This window comes from Meles meles, chromosome 3 (assembly GCF_922984935.1).
Source record: "Meles meles chromosome 3, mMelMel3.1 paternal haplotype, whole genome shotgun sequence".
Classification (NCBI taxonomy): Eukaryota; Metazoa; Chordata; class Mammalia; order Carnivora; family Mustelidae; genus Meles; species Meles meles.
The window spans coordinates 94,995,581-95,019,846 of NC_060068.1; the positions used below are offsets into that span (position 1 = coordinate 94,995,581).

The 24,266-nt window shown below is 41.4% G+C and overlaps 1 protein-coding gene across 2 annotated transcripts in view; it reads right to left on the reverse strand.

Moving 5' to 3' along the window:
* RAB3C (RAB3C, member RAS oncogene family) overlaps window positions 1-24,266 on the reverse strand; it is a 327,998-nt gene that overhangs the window by 90,601 nt on the left and 213,131 nt on the right. The window lies entirely within an intron of this gene.

Here is a 24,266-nt window from a genome sequence, read left to right on the forward strand (position 1 = left end):
GGTATTTTTCAGATTCAGTAACATCATGCTGGCCATTTTCCTAGGAGGCCACAAGGTCTAGGACTAGGTGGAAAAGATTTAAACTTTCCAATTTTCTTTCTATGGTATACCAGAAGTTTCAATATCCTTTCATCACTAAATGTACCCCAGATGATCTGATTTTTACTTAGTCCCTTTTTCCTCCTCATAACCTAAAACTGAAAAATTGGCTGCTTGAATTGGCTGAAGAATTCTTGAATTCTTCTTAGGGTAATTATGATAGTTAGCATTTACTGAGCACTTTGTGTTAGGAGCTTATAAAGGGACTTTTCACATTTGATCTCATTTAATACTCAAAACAATGCTGTACATGGGACGCATGTTATCCCCACTTCACAGCTGAGTAAAATGAGGCAGAGGAAGTTTAATCATCTCTGCACAGCTAGTCAGGGGAGGTGTAGGAGTACAAGCTGATGGGATTTAGCTCAAGAGCCAACAGCTTTCATGTCTATGCTGTTTAGTCTAGAAGACCAGATATTCCTTCTCTTTCCTTTTTTTTTTTTTTAAGATTTTATTCATTTATTTGACAGAGAGAGAGATCACAAGTATGCAGAGAGGCAGGCAGAGAGAGAGGGAAGCAGGCTCCCCACTGAGCAGAGAGGCCGATGTGGGGCTCGATCCCAGGACCCTGAGATCTTGACCTGAGCTGAAGGCAGAGGCGCAACCCACTGAACCACCCAGGTGCCCCTTCCCTCTCTTTCCTAATACATTTTCCCTCCTTCCCTTACAATAATTCTGCTGGATGGAAATCCATCTATGGTCACGTTTCTTAAAGTGACAGGAAAAAATAACAAGGCAGCCCAACAACCTTTTCTTTTTTTTTTTTAATTTTATTTATTTATTTTTATTTGTTTATTTACAGCATAACAGTGTTCACTGTTTTGGCATCCCACCCAGTGCTCCATGCAGTATGTGCCCTCCCTATTACCCACCACCAGGTTCCTCAACCTCCCCCCCCACCCCGCCCCTTCATAACCCTCTGGTTGTTTTTCAGAGTCCATAGTCTCTCATGGTTCATCTCCCCTTCCAGTTTCCCTCAACTCCCTCTCCTCTCCATCTCCCCATGTCCTCCATGTTATTTGTTATGCTCCACAAATAAGTGAGACCATATGATACTTGACTCTCTCTGCTTGACTTATTTCGCTCAGCATAATTTCTTCCAGTCCTGTCCATGTTGCTACAAAAGTTGGGTATTCGTCCTTTCTGATGGAGGCATAATACTCCATTGTGTATATGGACCACATCTTCCTTATCCATTCATCCGTTGAAGGGCATCTTGGTTCTTTCCACAGTTTGGCGACCGTAGCCATTGCTGCAATAAACATTGGGGTACAAATGGCCCTTCTTTTCACTACATCTGTATCTTTGGGGTAAATACCCAGCAGTGCAATTGCAGGGTCATAGGGAAGCTCTATTCTTAATTTCTTCAGGAATCTCCACACTGTTCTCCAAAGTGGCTGCACTAACTTGCATTCCCACCAACAGTGTAAGAGGGTTCCCCTTTCTCCACATCCTCTCCAACACACGTTGTTTCCTGTCTTGCTAATTTTGGCCATTCTAACTGGTGTTAGGTGGTATCTCAATGTTGTTTTAATTTGAATCTCCCTGATGGCTAGTGATGATGAACATTTTTTCATGTGTCTGATAGCCATTTGTATGTCTTCGTTGGAGAAGTGTCTGTTCATATCTTCTGCCCATTTTTTGATATGATTATCTGTTTTGTGTGTGTTGAGTTTGAGAAGTTCTTTATAGATCCTGGATATCAACCTTTTTTTTTTTTTTTAAAGATTTTATTTATTTATTTGATAGAGAGAAATCACAAGAGAGGCAGGCAGAGAGAGAGGAAGGGAAGCAGGCTCTCCGCTGAGCAGAGAGCCCGATGCGGGACTCGATCCCAGGACCCCGAGATCATGACCTGAGCCAAAGGCAGCGGCTTAACCCACTGAGCCACCCAGGCGCCCTGGATATCAACCTTTTGTCTGTACTGTCATTTGCAAATATCTTCTCCCATTCCGTGGGTTGCCTCTTTGTTTTGTTGACTGTTTCCTTTGCTGTGCAGAAGCTTTTGATCTTGATGAAGTCCCAAAAGTTCATTTTTGCTTTTGTTTCCTTGGCCTTTGGAGACATATCTTGAAAGAAATTGCTGTGGCTGATATCGAAGAGGTTACTGCCTATGTTCTCCTCTAGGATTCTGATAGATTCCTGTCTCACGTTGAGGTCTTTTATCCATTTCGAGTTTATCTTTGTGTACAGTGTAAGAGAATGGTCGAGTTTCATTCTTCTACATATCGCTGTCCAGTTTTCCCAGCACCATTTATTGAAGAGACTGTCTTTTTTCCATTGAATATTTTTTCCTGTTTTGTCGAAGATTATTTGACCATAGAGTTGAGGGTCCATATCTGGGCTCTCCACTCTGTTCCACTGGTCTATGTGTCTGTTTTTATGCCAGTACCACGCTGTCTTGGTGATCACAGCTTTGTAGTAAAGCTTGAAATCGGGTAACGTGATGCCGCCAGTTTTGTCTTTGTTTTTCAACATTTCCTTAGCAATTCGGGGTCTCTTCTGACTCCATACAAATTTTAGGATTATTTGCTCCAGCTCTTTGAAAAATATCGGTGGAATTTTGATCGGAATGGCATTAAAAGTATAGATTGCTCTAGGCAGTATAGACATTTTAACAATGTTTATTCTTCCAATCCAAGAGCATGGAACAGTCTTCCATCTTTTTGTGTCTTCTTCAATTTCTTTCATGAGTGTTCTGTAGTTCCTCGAGTACAGGTCCTTTACTTCTTTGGTTAGGTTTATGCCCAGGTATCTTATGGTTCTTGGTGCTATAGTAAATGGAATCGATTCTCTAATTTCCCTTTCTGTATTTTCATTGTTAGTGTATAAGAAAGCCACTGATTTCTGTACATTGACTTTGTATCCTGCCACGTTACTGAATTGCTGTATGAGTTCTAGTAGTTTGGGGGTGGAGTCTTTGGGGTTTTCCATATAAAGAATCATGTCATCTGCGAAGAGAGAGAGTTTGACTTCTTCCTTGCCAGTTTGGATACCTTTTATTTCTCTTTGTTGTCTGATTGCCGTTGCTAGAACTTCTAATACTATGTTGAACAAGAGTGGTGAGAGTGGGCATCCTTGTCGTGTTCCTGATCTCAACGGGATCTCAACGGGAAGGCTGCAAGCTTTTTCCCATTGAGGATGATATTTGCTGTGGATCTTTCATAGATAGATTTTATGAAGTTCAGGAATGTTCCCTCTATCCCTATACTTTGAAGCGTTTTCATCAGGAACGGATGCTGGATTTTGTCAAATGCTTTTTCTGCATCAATTGAGAAGACCATGTGGTTCTTCTCTCTTCTCTTATTGATGTGTTCTATCACACTGATTGATTTGCAAATGTTGAACCAACCTTGCAACCCAGGGATGAATCCCACCTGGTCATGGTGGATAATCTTTTTAATGTGCTGCTGGATCCTGTTTGCTAGGATCTTGTTGAGAATCTTTGCATCCATATTCATCAGTGATATTGGTCTGAAATTCTCCTTTTTGGTAGGGTCTTTGCCTGGTTTGGGGATCAGGGTAATGCTGGCTTCATAAAAAGAGTCTGGAAGTTTTCCTTCTGCTTCAATTTTTTGGAACAGCTTCAGGAGAATTGGTGTTATTTCTTCTTTGAAAGTTTGGTAAAATTCCCCAGGGAATCCGTCAGGTCCTGGGTTCTTGTTTTTTGGGAGGTTTTTGATCACTGCTTCAATCTCATTACTAGATATCGGTCTATTCAGTTGTCAATTTCTTCCTGGTTCAATTTTGGGAGTTTGTAGCTTTCCAGGAATGCATCCATTTCATCTAGGTTGCTTAGCTTATTGGCATATAACTGTTGGTAATAATTTCTGATGATTGTTTCTATTTCCTTGGTGTTAGTTGTGATCTCTCCCTTTTCATTCATAATTTTATTAATTTGGGCTTTCTCTCTTTTCTTTTGGATTAGTGTGGCCAATGGTTTATCGATCTTATTGATTCTTTCAAAAAACCAGCTTCTAGTTTCATTGATACGTTCTACTGTATCTCTCGTTTCTACCTCATTGATCTCTGCTCTAATCTTGATTATTTCCCTTCTTGCATGTGGAGTTGGTTTGATTTGTTGTTGATTCTCCAGTTCTTTAAGGTGTAGAGACAGCTGGTGTATTCTGGATTTTTCAGTGTTTTTGAGGGAGGCTTGGATGGCTATGTATTTCCCCCTTAGAACCGCTTTGCTGTATCCCATAGGTTTTGGACCGAGGTGTCTTCATTCTCATTGGTTTCCATGAATTGTTTAAGTTCGTCTTTGATCTCCTGGTTGATCCAAGCATTCTTAAGCAAGGTGGTCTTTAGCTTCCAGGTGTTTGAGTTCCTTCTGAACTTTTCCTTGTGATTGAGCTCCAGTTTCAAAGCATTGTGATCGGAGAATATGCAGGGAATAATGTCAGTCTTTTGGTATCGGTTGAGTCCTGCTTTGTGACCCAGTATGTGGTCTATTCTGGAGAAGGTTCCATGTGCACTTGAGAAGAAGGAGTATTCTGTTGTTTTAGGGTGGAATGTTCTGTATATGTCTATGAGGTCCATCTGGCCCAATGTTTCATTCAATGCTCTTATTTCTTTATTAATTTCTGCTTTGATGATCTGTCTATTTCTGAGAGAGGCGTATTAAGATCTCCTACTATTATTGTATTCATATCAATATGACTCTTTATCTTGATTAATAGTTTTCTTATGTAATTGGGTGCTCCCATATTGGGGGCATAGATATTTACAATTGTTAGATCATCTTGGCGGATAGTCCCTTTAAGAATTATGTAGTGTCCTTCTGTATCTCTGACTACAGTCTTTAGTTTAAAATCTAATTTATCTGATATGAGAATCGCTACCCTGGCCTTCTTTTGAGGCCCATTGGCATGAAAGATGCTTCTCCATCCCTTCACTTTCAGTCTGGGTGTATCCTTAGGTTCAAAATGGGTCTCTTGTAGACAACATATGGATGGGTCCTGTCGTTTTATCCAATCTGCAACCCTGTGTCGTTTTATGGGCGCATTTAGGCCATTCACATTGAGAGTGATTATTGAGAGATAGGTTTTTATTGACATCGTGTTGCCTTTGAAGTCTTTCTGTCTGTAGATTGTTTCTATATTTCTGTTCAATGATATTCTTAGGATTTTTTCTCTTTTATAGGACCCCCTTAATATTTCCTGCAGTGTCGGCTTGGTGGTTGCATAGTCTTTTAAGCCTTGCCGGTCTTGGAAACTCTTTATCTCTCCATCCATTTTAAATGTCAGTCTTGCTGGATAGAGTATTCTTGGTTGCATGTTCTTCTCATTTAGTACTCTGAATATATTTTGCCAGCCCTTCCTGGCTTTCCAGGTCTCTGTGGAAAGGTCTGACGTTATTCTAATGGGCTTTCCTCTGTATGTAAGAAGCTTCTTTGTCCTAGCTGCTTTTAAGAGGGTCTCTCTTGAAACATAATTCCCCATTCTAACTATAAGGTGCCGTGAGGACTTTCGAGAATCTAAAATCTTGGGAGGAAATCTTTCTGCCTCTAGTACATGAATGTTGTTTCCATTCGTGAGATTGGGAAAATTTTCATAGACAACTTCTTCCACTATATCTTCTAGACTTCTTTTTCTTCCCCTTCAGGGATTCCAATAATTCTGACGTTGGAACGTTTCATGGCATCGTTTATTTCCCTGATTCTGTTTTTGTGGCTTCTGAGCTGTTTGTTCCAGGTTTCCTCCTGATCCTTTCTATCTGTTTGTCCTCTAGATCACTAATTCTATCTTCTGTCTCAGTTACCCTAGCTTTTAGAGAATTTAGATTGGATTGGAACTCATTGAGAGCATTTTGAACATCATCCCTGGTGGCTTTCAGTTCTGCCCTAACATTGTGAACATCATCCCTGGTGGCTTTCAGTTCTGCCCTAATCAATTCTGTTTGGTCATCCATGGCTTTCTCCAACCTAGCTATTGCCTGGATAATTGTTAGTCTGAATTCCTTTTCTGACATATTGTCTATGTCGATAGCCATTAGCTCTGTTGCAGAAGGCCCATCCTCTGTATTTTTCTTCTGTTGGGTATTCCTCCTCCTAGTCATTTTGGTAAGAGATGACTAAACAGATGCAGCTGGACTTATCGATTGTGGTGCAGTCAATGTGCACCCTGGAACGCTTCTGTGCATTCAGGATTCCCCACCCAAATGAGAGAAAAAAGAAAAGAAAAAGAAATAGAGAAGAAGAAAGAAAAAAAAGGGGAAACAAAAAAGAAAAAAAAAAGAGAGAGAGAGATAGGAAAAAAAGGGAAGATAAAAGAGAAGGCTCAGCCCAAATGGGCCACAAGGTAAGATTTGTGGAGTATACAAACAAAAACAGACAAACAAAAAGAGTGATAAAAGTATATGACAAGAGAAAAAAATATGTATACATAAGCAAAAAAAAGGGAAGAACCTCATCAGAAAGAACCCCAAGTATAAGATTTATATATTATCAGGACAAACGCAAATTCACAGAAACACTGACAGAAGGAAAAATTGGGAGAATGGTTATAGATTCTCAGTGTGGGTGAGGAAGGTTATTTTGATTGTTCCTGAAGGTATCTTGATGTTTTTGTTAAGGGACTCAACTTTCCTAAGTTACAGGGGGATTAGAAACTGGTTTGCCTATAGGGGTAGCATTGATTGGGAAAGGGGATTACCTTGAAGTTTAACTCTATATGTATAGTAGAAAATAAAAATTAAAAAAGAATAAACTAGACTAAACTAAGTTAAAATTAAAAAAGAATTAAAAAAATAGAAAAACAAAAGAAAAACACGGGTGTATGTATCAAAAAGTTCAGGTTAGAAGGTTATTAAAGAATTTGATGTACTGGACATCTCAGTGTGATGGTAAATAGGTTAAAAAATTATCTGTATGTATAAAAAAAAAGAACCAGAATATTGGTAAAGAGTTAAAAATAAAAGTTGTATTTATGAAGTAGTGGTGGTTGTTCTCTTGTAGTCTTTTTTTTTTTTTTTTCTTCCTTCCTGGTTGGTTTTCTGGGGGAGGGGCCTGCCACGTGGGTTTTCAGACAATGATGTTCCCTGAGTTAGGTCCTCCCACGCCCCTCAAGGGGGTGAGCTCCCTTTTTTTCAGGAAACTGTTTTTTTCAGGCTTTTGTTCTCTGGGGGTTTTTATGTTCTTTCATCTGCTTTCTCTCGCCTTGACAGCTTTTGATGGTTTTTGGAGGTTTAGAGGAGAGCAAACAGCACCCCAACCTCCCTCTCAGAGAGAAGCCTCAGACTGTTTTGCAAAAGCTGCTGGCAGAGTCGGTTCTGAGTCACAGTCCCTGGGGATGCAGGAGCTCCTTGTACGCAAAACCAGGGCAGCGGTGGCTGTCTAGCAGCTCCAGACCGCCAGAGAGGTTCTGAGCAGAGATCGCACACTGAGATTTTCCCGCTGTCCCGGGCTGGGAATGTCTGGTTTTTCCAGCTGCCAGCGCTCCAGGCTAGCGCCTATGAGCACCTATCCCAAGGGAGGGTGTGGAACGCGCGCGTTTCAGGATTGCCGTCTGGCCAGGCTCCCAGCCCCTCACGAGAGCCAGACCCCACTCGTTCTCGGGCGCGCTGGCATTCAGGTGCACTGGCGGCTCAGGGACAGAGACCTGATTTCTCCGCGGCACTCTCTCTGGCTCCACGCCAGGGGAGGCTGTCCTGGGTCTGGGGACTTAGGTCCCTGACCCTAACCGCCCAGGTTCCCACTATTACCCCCCGCGATCCTTTGCTCTTTGTTTTTTGAGTGCTTTCAACCAGACTCCAAGTTAATGCTGGTCCCCAGACGCAGAGCACTCTCGTGTTGGGTTGTTACTTTCCAATTGGTCACCTCTGGTGGCTCCCTCCCCCTTTTGTTTATCTTCCGATATCAGTCCGATGCTCCCAGTCTGCTTTACCTGCCACTGGCGTCTTCTGCTCCAGTAGAGATCCAGACGTGTATAATTCTGATCTCAGGCTGATTTCATGGGTGGTCGGAGTTCTTTGGTAGGTAATCAGCTCACTTTAGGGTACAGGTTGAAATGGTGCCTCCTCCTACTTCCCCGCCATCTTTACTCCCCCCCCCCCAACAACCTTTTTAATAGAAATTCAAAGACTTGTATTGAAAAACCAGGACCCTGGTCACGTTTGGACCTCATATTTATAAACACAGTCTCCTTGTACCTTCTGGCCACTGTCCTTTCCACACTCTGTCATGATGGTGGGGGTTGTCTTTGTTCAGGGTGGTGGACTCTGCACTGCTCCCCATCTGCCATTCTTGCCTTTGCTTACCTAGGCTGAGCACTTACATTACCTTTCCAGGAATATCTCTTGCTATTCCTCTGCTCTCGAGTTATTCACACTTTCTTAAACAAGCCCAACCTTGCATTGGGGTACCCTTTCCTAGGTTCTGTGCCTAGAATACCATCTCTTTCTTTGCATATGCCAAGTCTGTCTGTCTTTCAATTCCCAGATCAAGTTCCAACTTCAAGTGATACTTCCTTTTTTCTTGGTTCTTACAGCACTGGCTAGCTCCAGTTGTTCATTTGGCTCCTAATTCTATGGGATGTTATTTTGTAGTGTTATAAAAGCATTATACAGGAGGATTTCTGTTCTGAGTTATGGAGCTGCATTCTAGAAAATATAAGGAGTGTCTTAGACTTCCTTGTGTTCTCCCAAGTATTTAACAGTAACCAGCAAGGATTTAGCAAATGACTGAATAGGGGAAGGGAGGGAGAGCTGAATGGGAAGTCATCACAGAGGGAGACAAAGACTCTTGACTATAAGAAACAAACTGAGGGTTCCTGGAGGGGAGGGAGGTAGGAGGGTGGGGGAAATTGGGTGATGGACACTAAAGAGGGCACGTGACATGATGAGCCCTGGGTGTTATATGCAACTGATAAATTACTGAACTCTACATCTGAAACTAATGATGTACTGAATGTTGGCTAGTTGATTAAAAAAAAAAAAAGAATACATGACAAAATAATGAGTAGAGTTTGGTGAAAACATCCTCTACCACTGCAATCTCTACTATTCACAAGAGACAGGGAACACCCCCTGTAGGGAATGGATGTTGTGGTGAAAAGCTGGGGAATGACCAAACAAAAACATTATCTTAAGGTCTGTCAGCACCCAAATAGGATACAAATATTTTAATTTCAACCCTTTTGCTAAAGAAGTCACAGTTTATCTATTGTAGGTGTCCTTTTCAGTAGAAGGGAATGTTATTTTGAGAACTCACGTAAGAATTCAGGCTCTGAACAAACACTGTGAAGCAAACACACACTCACGCACACCCACCACTGTGTACAGCTCATTTTTTTTTTCTCCTGTGCCATTTAGGCCAAACCAGCTTTAAATTAACATTCTTCCCCAAATTACTCTTTGTTGTTAATAAGGTGCTAAAGATCTGTCAGCAAGGGTGGCTGAGTAACACAAAAGTCTCTTTGGGGATAAGAGGGTACCTGGGAAGTCAGGGGATTTCTGTGCAGCCTTGTGTCTTGTTCCTAAACCTTCCCTAGTTGGGAATTTGCCTGAGAAGGAAGAAATGCAGATGGAGCATTAGCAGTTCCTATGGATTCTAGAAGATCGGAAGCCTGGGGGAGGTAAGAGGAGAGTGAAGCATGCAAGAAAAAGGAAAATTTTAATTGAAAACCCTGATTAAAATCATCATGGCTCCTGGCACTTGAATCCAGAGGAAGACAAGAAAAATGACTGGCCAATTGCTTTTTGCCAGCTATCCTGGAAACAAAAGGAAAAAAAAAGAAAACCACACTGGTCATATGAAGATATGTCACCAGTAATTTCTGTCAAAGAAATCGACTGTAAGATAACTAGATTTAGAAAAAGAACAATCAGCTAAAGAGCCCCACAGTTGATAAGAATTTCGTTATTTTTTTCCAAACCCAGAGAACAGGCTGAATTCCTTTAAAGCTCACAGTTGTGGACACTTTATTTTTCTGGTCCCCTAAGCTATGTTTTATTGAGAATTTACGCTTTCCAACCTCACTGGACAATGAGTCACCTCACCGGAGACCATGTAGCAGATAGGGCACTAATAAAGTTCCGGATCGTTTGTGGAAGGCAAACTGGTGCTGAGAAAACGGGCTGGCGGACATCATCAGAGTCCGCTTGGAGCTCTGCAGAGTGGGATTTGTTCTTTTCCTTAATTTTATTTATTTGACAGTGAGAGATAGAAAGAGGGAGAGTGAGAGCACAAGCAGGGGGAGCAGCAGGCAGAGGGAGAAGCAGGCTTCCCGCTGAGCCACCGAGGTGCCCCAGAGGTTTTTGTTTTTGTTTTTAAGATTTTATTTATTTATTTGACAGAGAGACACAGCAAGAGAGGGAACACAAGCAGGGGGAGTGGGAGAAGGAAAGCAGGCCTCCCACTGAGCAGGGAGCCTGATGTGGGGCTCAATCCCAGGACTCCAGGATTATGACCTGAGCCTACGGCAGACGCTTAATGATTGAGCCACCCAGGTGCCCCCTCCACCCCAGAGTTGGCTTTTAATAAAATTAATTCACTCCTAATAGTGAACAGCAACGGTTTATCTGGCAAGTCTTGCACACTTCAGTGGCTGCTCAGTGATATGGATACCAAAAGCCACATTTTACTTTTGACAGTCTCTGATAGAAAAACGACAAGGCATTAATAATATCATCAGAAAACCCCCAAACATAAACCTTTTGCCTAATGCAGTGAGCTTGTTTCACATTAACCATATTTCCCCAAAATGGAGCTTGCCTGCCTAAGCTTCTAGCACAATCAAAGAGGCTGGAGAAGACAAAGGTGCCACCTAGAAGCTAGCCCACTCTGATGAGAGTTAAAACAAGAAAACTTGATTACAGAGTTGACACTTCAGTGTTGCTTAACCAACACCTTCTTGTGACAGCTCTTTACTAAATGGACAGAAAAGTCTATTTTATTTTTTTCTGGGAGAGCTCAATTATGTATTATCATGATTCTCTTAAAACCAGATCTTGGATATAGAGACTCCCTTAATTGTGAGAACGGCAAGTCTGGCAGTAGATGGCTACTGGCTGCTTCCCAATTGGGTTTCCTCTCCCCAAGACAGGGCCGCCAGCTAGAGACACCATTTCCCAGCCTCCTCACAACCAGACATGGCTAACCACCTGTGATGGCTCGTTTTCTGTGGTAACTTGACTGGGCCAAAGAAAGCCCAGATAGCAGTTAAGTATTACTTCTGGGCATTTCCAAAAGAGATTCACATTTGAACTGGTGCACCGAGTAAGGCAGATGGTCCTCCCCAGTTGAGGGCCTTCATAGAACCGAAGGATGGAGAAAGGTTGAGTTTTTTTGGTCTGCCTTGGAGGATGACTAGGAACACAGATTTTCTCCTACCTTGGCACACCTGGTTCTCAGGCCTGCAGACCAGGGTGAAGCCCTATACTACCCATTCTATAGGTTTCAGCCTCTCCAACTCTACCACTGGCTATCCTGGGTCTCCCACTTGCAGAGAGCACAACATAGGACTTCTCAGTCTCCATCATCATGTGAGCAGACTCTTTGTAATCAATCTCTCTAGGTGTATCTGTATAGTATACATATCCTACTTGTTCTGTTTCTCTGGAGAACATTATTACAGCGACTAAGCTCTGGTCAATAGAATGAGAGAACGGGTAAGGACAGCTTCTGCTTGCTCTTTGGAAGGCAAGTATTTACCCTGGACCATCTCACATGCCCCATCTTGTAGTAACGTGGCTCAGGCTAAGACCTGGCTTCCACCATGCAGAGCAGGTTAATGTCCCAGTGAAGACCTTGGCAAACATGGCTGTCCTTCCAGCTCAGTCTGGTCAGGTTATTAAAGGAGACTGAAAGTGGCATCTTACCTATTTTAGATTTGGATCTTAGGGTCTTTTTGTTACAGCAGCTTAGCCTTTAGATGACTTAACAGCCCATTTTTGTTTCAACTTGTGTAAATTATGTGAACCCACCTATTGTGGTATCCCTCTCTTGAAAAGACTCTGAGTCCTTTGTGCAGTTTCTAAGCCCAGTGCAGAGAGCTAGAAAATACTTTTCAAGTCCTATTTTTCAACTGCTGATGGAATCAAGTCATTCACTTTAAGAGCTGCAATTTCTGAGATGTACCAGTCCAGTTCTACGCTTTCCTACATCAGCAGCCATGGGCATTAGGTATAAACTAACATTTCTTCCTGTGAACTTGGCATGTGAAGTTTCTGCATGATTTTCTTGTCCTTTGGAAGTGAGCACACAAAACTATTGTGCTATACATGCATTCTCTCTTATGCACAAACGCTAAAGAAACCCAACTGAGTGCTTTTTTGTCTTCCCATTGAAACTGGAATTAATGTGTGCTAGTCCATTAGTAAGGAATATGGGTTCTGTTACAAATGGGGGGGAAACTGTCATTCTAAATGTAGTTTCTAGATTTATGGAGGTAAGATGACAATTAAAAATTGTAAACATTTAAGGTATATGATTTGAGGTTCGATACACACTTGACACTTGAACCACGAGTTTGCATTGCACAGGTCCGCTTAGACAAAGGTTCTTTCTTTCTCCTTCCTTCCTTCCTAAACACACTGGAGTACTATAAATGTATTTTCTGTTCCTTATGATTTTCTTACTAATATTTTCTCTTCTTTAGTTTACTTTATTCTAAGATTACAGTATGTACTACGACATATAGAATGTGTTAATTGACAGTTTCTGGTATGGTTTCCAGCCAAAAGCAGGCTACTGGTAAATTTGGGGGGACTCAAAAGTTATACGTAGATTTTCACCTGTGTGGTAAGGTTGGTGCCCTTAACTCTGGCATCATTCAAGAGTCAGCTATACATATACCTTGTGGAATATTCATCACAAACAAGCTATTAAGTCCATCATCTCCTACACTTACCATTTGCATTTTTTTTTCTTACTGAGCACTTACAATCTTGCCTCATAGCAAATTTCAATTACACAATGTTGTTAACTATAGTCACATTTTTGTCCAGGCGTACCTCATTTTATTGTGTTTCAGTTTATTGTGCTTCAGAGATACTGCATTTTCACAAACCAAGTCTATCAGCGCCATTTTACTAACAACATTTGGTCACTTCAAGTCTGTGTCATGTGTTGGTAATTCTCAGAATATTTCAAACTTTTTCATTATAATATTTTTATAGTGATCTGTGATCAGCAATCATTGATGTTATTATTTTAATTGTTTTAAGACATCAGGAATCACACCCATATAAGACAGCTAATTTAATAGGTAAACATTGTGTATGTTCTGAATGGTCCACAGACCAGAGGTTCCCCTGTCTCTCTTCTTCTCCTCAGGCCTCCCTATTCCTTGAGACACAATATTGAAATCAGGCCAAGTAATAACCTTATAATGGCCTGTGAGTATTCAAGTGAAAGGAAGAGTCACATGTCTCTCACTTACGGTATAAGTTAGAAATGATTAGAGTTAGTAAGGAAACAATGTCAAAAGCTAAGAGAGGCCTAACATCATGCCGAGCAGTTAGCCAAGTTGTGACTGTGAAGGAAGAGTTTTTGAGGGCGATTAAAAGTGCTACTCCAGGGGCGCCTGGGTGGCTCAGTGGGTTAAAGCCTCTGCCTTCGGCTCAGGTCATGATCCCAGCGTCCTGGGATCGAGCCCCACATCGGGCTCTCTGCTCAGCGGGAGCCTGCCTCCTCCTCTCTCTCTCTCTCTCTCTGCCTGCCTCTCCGCCTGCTTGTAATCGCTCTCTCTGTGTCAAATAAATAAATAAAATAAAAAGTCTTAAAAAAAAAAAAAAAAGCTGTTTAAATAAAAAAAAAAAAAAATAAAAATAAAAGTGCTACTCCAGTCAGCATTTGGGGCTGAAGAAAGGATAAGTGTCTCGCTGCTGAGATGAAGAAAGTTTTAGTGGTTTGGGTAGTAGATCAAACCAGCCATGACTTTCCCTTAAGCCAAAGCCTACTCCACATCGAAGGCCTAATTCTCCTCAATTCTGTGATGGCTGAGGGAGGTGAGGAAGCTGCAGAAGAAAAGTTGGTTTGGGCGGTCCAAGGAAGCAGTTCAAGGAAGAAAGCGGTCTCCATAAAAGCACAGGGTGAAGCAGCAAGTACCAATGAAATAGCGGTGACCAGTAAGCTGGAAGATACAGTTGTGATCATTCATGAAGGTAGCTACACTAAACAAGAGATTCTCAACATAGATAAAATAGCCTTATATTGGAAGGTGCCATCTAGGGCCTTAATAGCTTTACAGAAATCAATGCTTGGTTTCAAAGGACAGGCTGACTCTTTTGTTAGGGGCTACTGCCGCTGGTGACTTCCAGTTGAAGCCAATGCTCATTTACCATGCTGAAGGTTTTTTTTTTTTTTTTTTAAGATTTTATTTATTTATTTATTTGACAGAGACACAGTGAGAGAGGGAACACAAGCAGGGGGAGTGGGAGAGGGAGAAGCAGGCCTTCCGCTGAGCAGGAAGCCCGATATGGGGCTTGATTACAGGACCCTGGGATCACGACCTGATCCGAAGGCAGACGCCCAACCACTGAGCCACCCAGATGCCCCACCATGCTGAAGATCTTAAGGTCCTTAAGAATCATGCTACATCTATTCTGCCTGTACTTTACATGTGGAACAAAGCTTGGATGATGGCACGTATGTTTACAATACGGTTTACTGAATATTTTAAGCCCACTATTAAGGTTTACTCAGAAAGACAGATCTCTTTCAATAAATGTTGCTTACTGACAATGCATCCAGTCACCCAAGAGCTCTGATGGAGATGCACAACAAGATTAATATTTTCATGGCTAACACAGCATCCATTCTGCAGCCCATGGATCAAGGAGAAATTATGATTTCCAAATTCTTATTTAAGAAATATATTTTGTAAGGTTACAGTTGCCATAGATAGTGGTTTTTCTGATGAATTTGGGCAAAGTAAGTTTAAAACTTCTGGAAAGGAGGGGCGCCTGGGTGGCTCAGTGGGTTAAGCCTCTGCCTTCAGCTCAGGTCATGATCTCAGGGTCCTGGGATCGAGCCCCGTATCGGGCTCTCTGCTTGGCAGGGAGCCTGCTTCCTCCCCTCTCTGGCTGCTGCTCTGCCTACTTGTAATCTCTCTCTCAATCTGTAAAAAAGAAAAAAAAAATTAAAAAAAAAAAAAAACCTTCTGGAAAGGATCCACCATTGTAGATATCACTAAGTATATTTGTGATACATAAGAAAAAGTCAAAATATCAACATTAACAGGAGTTTGAAAGAAGTTGATCCCGGCACTCATGGAGGACTTCGAAGTGTTTAGGATGTCAGTGAAGGAAGTAAGTAGAGAAGTGATGCCAAGAGCAGGGGAATTATAATTAGAAGTGGAGCCTGAATGTGTGACTGGATTGCTGCAACCTCATGATAAAACTTGAAAGGATGAGGAGTTTTTTCTTATGAATGAGCAAAGAAAGTGGTTTCTTGACACGGAATCTACTCCTGGCGAAGATGCTCTGAAGAATGTTGAATGACAACAAAGGATTAAGAATATTAAATCATCTTAGTTGATAAAGCCATGGCAGGGTTTGAGAGGACTGACTTCAATGTCAAAAGCTCTATTGTGGGTAAAATGTTATTGAACAGGCTACATCAAGAGCACATGCTTCATGTGAATAGACATTTGAGAAATAACAATAGACAAATGAGAAATAGACATTTCTCAAGATACACAAATAACAAAGAGCACATGCTACAATCAAGAGCCCATCAATGCAGCAAACTTTACTGTTGCCTTAAGGAAAGGCAACAGTCACCCCAACCTTCAGCATCCACAACCCTGATGAGACAACAGCCATCAATGACAAGGCAAGCTCCACAGGCAAGAAGACTTCAAACTTGCTGAAAGCTCAGATGATGGTCAGCATTTTTTAGAAATATTTAATTAAGGTATGTACCTCGTTGTTTTTTTTTTTTTTAGACAATGCTATTGAGCGGTTCATGAATCACAGAGCAGCCAAAAACATAACTTTTTTTATGCACTGGGAAAGTCAGACCCATTTAATTTCAATTTTCTCCCTATTGAGATGATTTGGAATTGAAACTGCAATATCTCATTTTATCTCCAGAACCTCTTCATCTTGTTTATTTGAAACTTCTCCAACATCTTCCCATTTCCCTCTCCACCCAGTAACCAGTCTACTTTATGTTTCTAGGAGTTTGACTGTTTTAGATTCTACATGTAGGTGAGATCATTGAGTATTTGGCTTTCTGCATCTGGCTTAACTCCCTTAGGAGAATATTCTTCAAGGTTCATCCATGTTATAGCAGGATTTCCTTCTTTTTTTAAGGCCAAATAATATTTTAGGATGTGTGAGTGACATAGATCTCTATCACATTGTTTTTATCCTTTCATCCATGGATGCATATTTAGGTTGTTTCCATGTATTTTGGCTATTGTAATGCTGTAATGAACATGGGAGTGTAGATAGCTCTTTATGATACTGATTTCCTTTGGATATAGAACAAGAAGGGGGGGGGATTGCTGAAGCATAATACAGGTTTAAAAAAAAAATTTTAAAGGAAGTCCACACTCTGCCACAATGGCCATACCAACTTATATTCCCCACCAACAGTACATAAATGTATCTGTTATCTTTCATCTTCCTGATAATTCACCTTCTAACAGGTGTGAGGACATATCTCACTGTTTTGATTTGCATTTCTATTATGATTAATGAATTTGAGTGCCTTTGCATTTACCTTGAGGTTATTTGTGTATCTTGAGAAATGTCTATTCACATCCTTTGCCCATTTTTAAAATTGGGCACACTGTAAAGTGATTTTTGGGTGTGGATAAAAGTTTGATTGATTTATTATAATGAAGTGCTGGAGTTTTTTTGTTTGTTTTCTACTTTTAAATACAGCATATTTTTTCATGCCTTCATTTTAAAAAATCTCCTAAATTCCTATTTCTCTTAGTTATATAATTCCAAGGATTCATAGAAAAATACTATCTAATATACCTCTCAAAATGTAAAATTTTCACCCATTTCCTATTATGGTTTGAACGCTGGTTTTATGGAGAATAAAGAGAATGTGGTTCTGTATTTTCTTTCCTGTAGGGTTGTATCAGTAGCATTTGCTAAGGGGAAGAAACTAAAAAAGCTGAGTGCTTGGACGCCATTCAGCTTTTCAGGACTGACTGTAGCAGATTCTCCCCAGCCACTATTTGCTAACTCCCAGCAAAGGTACCTTGGTTTTACAAGTTGTTACACTGCCACATTGAAAGAGTCAACTTTGGGCACTGCAACCTAAGTACCATGGTCATCTGGTCTTATTACATCTCCAAAAGGTTGATCTCTGACCAGAAAACTGAAGAGCCCACTTCTAAGACTGAGATATTAATCTCATTTATTTTTATTATTTTTAAAAAGAAACCTCTACGTCCAACATGGGCCTTGAACTCATGACCTTGAGATCAAGAGGTACACGCTCTACTGGCTAAGCCAGCCGGAACCAGAATATTTCTTCCAAATTCCATAATTTTCATAATTATCCGTGATCATAAGATGATGCCATGGTGTGGCCCAGTGGGAAAAACAAAAAACAAAATGAACAAACAAACAAACCAAAAGCTTCAGATGAAAAAGATCAGAATTTTAGAATTCCAGTATCCTTTCAGGAATCCAATCTTTAGTGATTAGCTGGATTTGAATTTTAACCTGGTCTCAGAGGTTCGCAGACACTCAGTACACCGGAACGGCATCCCTTGCTGTATCCTACCCTACCCTGTAACATGTCACCAGTTTCACAGATGACACAGTGACGAAGTTCTGCATATTGCTCCAATTCCTCATCCCAAATGGTCATCATGTCTTTTAATGATGGCCTTGCCCAGATTTGTGCAGCTAATCCTTGGAACTCTAAGCGAGACCTCTGTTTGTACCAAAGCTTGTTTCAAGCCCGGGCTTGTGTCTTACTTTGCTCCAAACCCTCTATAGTCCAAGGGAGAGAAACCCAAAGAGTAGGAAAGGGGCTGTTCATAAGACATACAGACCAATTCCTCATGGGGGCGCCATAGACCCAGCCCTCTGCCAGAGGCTTTTGCAGCCCTGTCGATAATCCCTTGTCTGTCTGGACCCTCAGGAATGTATGCAGGGCAAATGCATTTATGCTGCTAAATACACTGATGGTGAGAAACAGAACAATCATTCCAGGTGGATAGGAAGTCACTCTGAATTCCTATGGTAAAGCCATATTTTCACTAGGAATGACTGGACAGAGTGTGCATCATTATTTTATATTTGGTTACAGAAGAGAATAAAAAGGATTTATCAATGCTCTCTCAGAACTAAACTAGGACTAAGAATTCAGTCTCCCACCTCTTCTACTTTCTCCTTTTCCTAAAACTTAGTAAAGAATTCCATTCGGAAAAAAAATATGGCAAGTCCCCTACAAAATGTGATTTCCCCTGTCCTTACCCCTCCACGTGTGGCAGCTGGAGCAGGGCACAAAGCTGCACCCTGATGCATTCTCCACGGGAAGCATTCAAGGGCAGCTCTTTCATTAGACAAAGACGCGGCAGGGATTTACTTAAACATTAAAAAACACCCACCTTCAGGGGTAGAGAAAATAAGCATTTCCTAGTAGGAGGGAAGGACCCGCCTATAGAATTAATAGCTTAAAACCTCCTATTATATTTTACCCCACTCTATAAAGAACAAAATTGCTAATGACACCACTACCCTACTGTGAGCTTTTCTCTCCCATCCACACAAAGCACTTGCCAAAAAAAGATCTGGCTCCTGTCAGCAATTCACAAAATCCAAACACTGAATGTAAGGTTAAAAGCAGAGGACGTCTAGGTCAGGCGGACGTGGGGCCGCTGTCCACAAAGCACCACCAAGTGGCCTTTGTACCTGGTCACACTGACTGAAGACATCCAGGGAGGATTTGCTCAGAGGTCCTAAGAATGTGTTATAATACAGCGACCTAAGATGGTGAGAGAGAATTCAAACTTCCATACACTGTTTACTGAGAGTCTGAACCTATTTATCTAAATTTAGGGACATGGAAGAGGCATTACCGAAGCCAGATACTTTCAAATTCAATTGAATACATTATTACATGATTAATTACTTCACACACACTGGGCAGATCACTGTTCTCATAAATAGTTGATAGACTCCTTGAAGAAAGGGGGCCAAAGGGTTTGAATAAATACCCTTTCTTGTGCCCTTTTGTTCAGGTGTTAGCATTGCAAAATTCAACCACAGTATCTCTGATCATGTTGGCTTTTATTAAAGCTTTTTTCAAAGTTGTCTCCTATTGTTAGCAAGGACTTGTGTCATCAGTTGATGCAAAGTCAGGATTAATTTGGATCCCGGCATTCCATGAGATTTGTATTGGGCCTTAATAACTGAAATGGAATGAATTCAAAGCCACTGTCTGTAATATTCAAAGGAGAAGGAAATGTGTTCCTCCATAACAGGGGGCTGGGGAAAAGGGCAGCCTATTGTAATCCAAACTTAAGTCCTCATCTCTCAAGGAGGGACTCTTATCTGTATGGGATATAAGGAATTTAGGGAAATAAAGGACATTCTTTTTCAAGACCAGTTCACAGCGACTGTGTCCATACTGCCTATACCAGGGTCAAAATATATCGAAGGGGTTAGTAGAGTTAGAGAGATCTAGCTTTGAATGTTAACTCTAGCACATACTAGCTGGGGGACCTTAACTTTTGTTTCCACTTTTGAAAACATGGGGTCAATAATATATTGGGGTTTTTTTTTCTCCCATTAAAAAATGCTTTGAGGGGCACCTGGGTGGCTCAGTGGTTAAAGCCTCTGCCTTCAGCTCAGGTCATGATCCCAGGGTCTTGGGATCTAGCCCCGCATCGTGCCCTCTGCTCAGCAGGGCATCTACTTCCTCCTCTCTCTCTGCCTGCCTCTCTGCCTACTTGTGATCTCTGTCTGTCAAATAAATAAATAAATAAATAAATAAATAAAATCTTTAAAAAAAATGCTTTGAGCCTACAGACAATTAGAAGTTGACAAACATCACGCAGTGTCCATCGGTAAATGAATGTATAAAGAAAATGGGTACATATATACAACGAAATATTAGGCAGCCCCCCCAAAAAAAACCAAGAAAGAAATATTGCCATTTGCAACAATCTAGATGGATTAGAAAGTGTAATGCTAAGTGAAGTCAGTCAGAGAAAGACAAATTCCACACATAAGTGGAATTTAAGAAATAAAACCAACCAACAAAGAAAAAAGAGACAAACCAAGAATCAGACCCTCAGGTATAAAGAACAAGCTGATGGTTACCAGAGGGGAGAGGGGAATGGGTGAAATAGGTGATGGGAAGAAGAGTACATGTATTATGATAAGCCCTGAGTAATGTATAGAATTGTTGAATCACTATTTGTATAGCCAAAACTATATGTTAACTATATTGGAATTTAAAAAATAAAAAGTTGGGGCGCCTGGGTGGCTCAGTGGATTAAGCCGCTGCCTTCGGCTCAGGTCATGATCTCGGGGTCCTGGGATCGAGCCCCGCATCGGGCTCTCTGCTCTGCGGGGAGCCTGCTTCCTCCTCTCTCTCTGCCTGCCTCTCTGCCTACTTGTGATCTCTCTCTGTCAAATAAATAAAATCTTTAAAAAAAAATAAAAAAATAAAAATAAAAAAATAAAAAGTTGCCATGCATCTAGTTTTCACCTAAGTTCATCAATTGTTGACATTTTGCCAGATTTGCTGTATCTATTTAACATTTTGTGGTTGTTGAGCTTTGTGAAAGTGAAGTTACAGACTTGGTGACATTTAAATACTTCACAGATTTCTAAGATGAGAAGACAGCCTCTTCCATATGCACAGTTCCACTAAAACCACCAAGAAACTGGGCCCCAAACTATCTAACTACCTAGTATATAGACCACTTCAAAATTCCCACATGGTCCCAGTAATATCTGTGCACCTGATTTTTTCCCCTTTTATCTAGGATCCAAATGATCACACAGTAAAATCAGCTGTCATCTTTACCATCTGTTTTAGTTTAGATCACTTTCCCCAATAGTTTTGTCTCTCCTACCTTCGACATTTTTCAAGAGTCCAGGCCATTTGTGGCCAGTTGTAGAATGTCTTTAACTCTGACTTGGTGTGCTTCTTTACGACTAGATTCAGGTTAAACATTTCCATGAGACCACCACGTGGACGGTGTTGACTAATAGGCACCACATTCCCCCACCGCATGTAAGGTCAGTTGCTTCCTTCCTGGTGATGTCAGCTTTGCTCATTTCACTGATGTATGGTCAGCCAGATTTTTCTATTGTGAAGCTATTTTTTATCCTTTTTGTCATTAGTAACCAACCCGTGGCATGATGCTTTGAGACTGTGTGAATATTCTGTCCTCTGTACACTTTACCCACTACATTTAAAGCACCCATTGATGATACTTGCTTGAATCAGTTACTACATTCATGGTCAAATAATTCTGAGTTTCCAATTCCATTTTTCCTTTCCCTTTATTAACTGACATTCTTCCATAAAGAAAGTACTCTCTTTTGAGTATCATTATGGATTATTGCTTTTTTAAATTCAGTGTGTCATCCATTAAGAGGTGTGAGGATTAGAACAAAGGTATCTAAACCTCTTGATACACAACTGGACCATAGTGGGCATTTGACAAGTGATACGTATTATTTATAATTACTATATTCCTTGGGCAAAAGCTAATGCCAATTTAACATCCTAGTAGAGTACAGCTTAGTCGCCAAATCTCATCTTGTCCATGGGAGAAAAATGACGGGGCTACCTAACCAAGACATTTCCATGAGTCGTCTAGGACTGTGGTTAAAAGATTTTCCTCTTCTTATCAATCTAGATGGCTCCTGCAGATGGGCCAAATGATTGACAGTTGCTCGTGGTCCAGTCACACTGATGCTTCCATCTCAAGACTCATCACATGGATATTTTTTTCTGTTTCTAACAGGCCGAGCAATCTCCATCAACCTGACTATGCTCTACCTCTATGGAGGGAGAGGGAGGCTCTCCGTCTTTCAAATGAATGACAGCTCCAGTTTGCCATTATCTAGAGAAGCAGTCTTGGTGAAGAATGGGACTGAGAATTGGAAGCAACAGAGATTTAGTGAGCTACTCTCTCCTTTTCTTGTTCTAGGTGGTCTCATACCCTCAGTGCCAAACTCACTCACTGGAAGTAAGTAAGCGTCTTTGACGGAAGCACATTAAGTCTCTCAGTGAGTTAAAGGATGTTTATGTATCTTAGAGACAGGGTTCAGGTCCAAAAATTACATCTTTCCAGGTGCATAACCACTAGTGCTCCTCAGTTTTGGGGAAATGAAGAGTCATGTTTAACTTTGTTCCTGAACTTGACAGATATTCATTAATGGGATAATAAGCTAAATAAAAACTGCTTCTCTTAAGTGTATAAACCTGGCGATTCACAGACCTGTACCCCTGGGGATAAAAATACATTATATGTTTATAAAAAAATAAAAAATCAATAAAAAATTAAAAAAAATTGCTTCTCTTAACCTTACATATGCAAGTTTTATTTGGAAATGTAAGGATGTGTGTGCCTATGTGATTAGTTAGGGTTGAGAGGTAGAAAGCACTTTATTGAAAAACTCCTGAGGATCTCCTCTTTCCCCATCCATCCATCCTACGCCATCTCTGCCATAAGCTGTGCACAGGGAGGCCACCCCTTGCAACCCTTATCATCAGGGCTTCCTCGTCCTATGGCTTCCAACTGGGTCTGGCAATGGGTGGGGGGGTGCAGGAGGAGGAGCTCTGATGGCAGGAGGAGGAAGAGACCACTCCTACCCCACTTCTCTGGCAGTAGCTGGGTCCCTCCAAACTACAACATTCACAGGGTTCCCTTCCATGGCTCCTTCTCTCACGGGAGGGTGGCTCCTCATCTCTTGTGCCTTCAGGTCTATCCTGCAGGGACAGTCTCCACATGCCTTGCCCACACCCTTGGAAATGATCTCTTCACCGAAGTCTTTTTCTTTGACCCATCTGGATTAGATTCTGTTTCCTGGAAGGACTCTGCTACAGTTGCTATGCCCCAGGTCCTGTACTAAATGACTATACACTTCCCCATTTAAGCAGCCCAGGCAGTAAGTTTACAACCACCATGTTTTAGCTGGACAAATGGGCACTCACAGAAATTCCATGACATGTGGAACCTCATACCTCTACCAGGATCCAAGCCTGAGGTAGCCTTTCTCCAATACTACAGTGTTTCTATACCCTGCTTAGCACCTTCCTCAAGGAACTTATGCTACATGGGGCAAACATGGAAGACAGCTTTGGAGTTCCTGGAACAGGTTAGATTTGTGTCTGTCTCCTTTCAAACACTTTACTTTAAATTCCCATTATAAATTGGTCACCTACTGAGCATACCCATTACATAAGTGAACCTGACTGGTAGAGATGCTTAACCGAGAGGATTAATTTTACTGAAAGTAGTAATTTACAGTTCTTCTAAGGATTGTAAAGAGAAGGCAGTCATACATCTGGTAGATGAAAATGATGCACCTTTCAGCTGATCCACCGTTTGCGCTCGTTCTAAGATTCCTCGCACCATATCTATTGTCTTGACTCTTCCTTCCTGCTCTTGTTTCTCTGTCTTCTGCCCACACTTCCACCCTAACTCCATTCTTTCTACCACTACTGTAGAGCTGAGCTTCTTGTCCTAAAGCTGCCCCGGTTCCAGATGAGCATGCTGTCCCATCACAGTAACCGCCATCAGCAAGGGATGTAAGATCCAATCAGACCGGAAAAGCCACATCCATTGCCTCCTCCTGAGCCTTCTTTCTCAACACACCCTTCCTTCATTTCCAGAAGGCTCTTTGGGGCCTTTATTCTAAATGATATTCAAAGTACATTTTCAGTTTTCTCTCTCCTTTTCTTTTTCTTTTTTTTTTTTAGATTTTATTTATTTATTTGACAGACAGAGATCACAAGCAGTCATAGAGGCAGGCAGAGAGGTGGGGGGTGTGTGGGGAGCAGGCTCCCTGCTGAGCAGAGAGCCCTACGCAGGGCTTGATCCCAAGACTCTGGGATTATGACCCAAGTGGAAGGCAGAGGCTTTAAACACACTGAGCCACCCAGGCGCCCCTCAGTACTCTCTTTAAGTTTAGAAATGATAGTTTGAAATTTTTCTGGGTGAAAAATACCCAGCAAACCAGGGTTGGCCGTAGCTTCCTCTCACCTCAGTTCTAAAGGGACA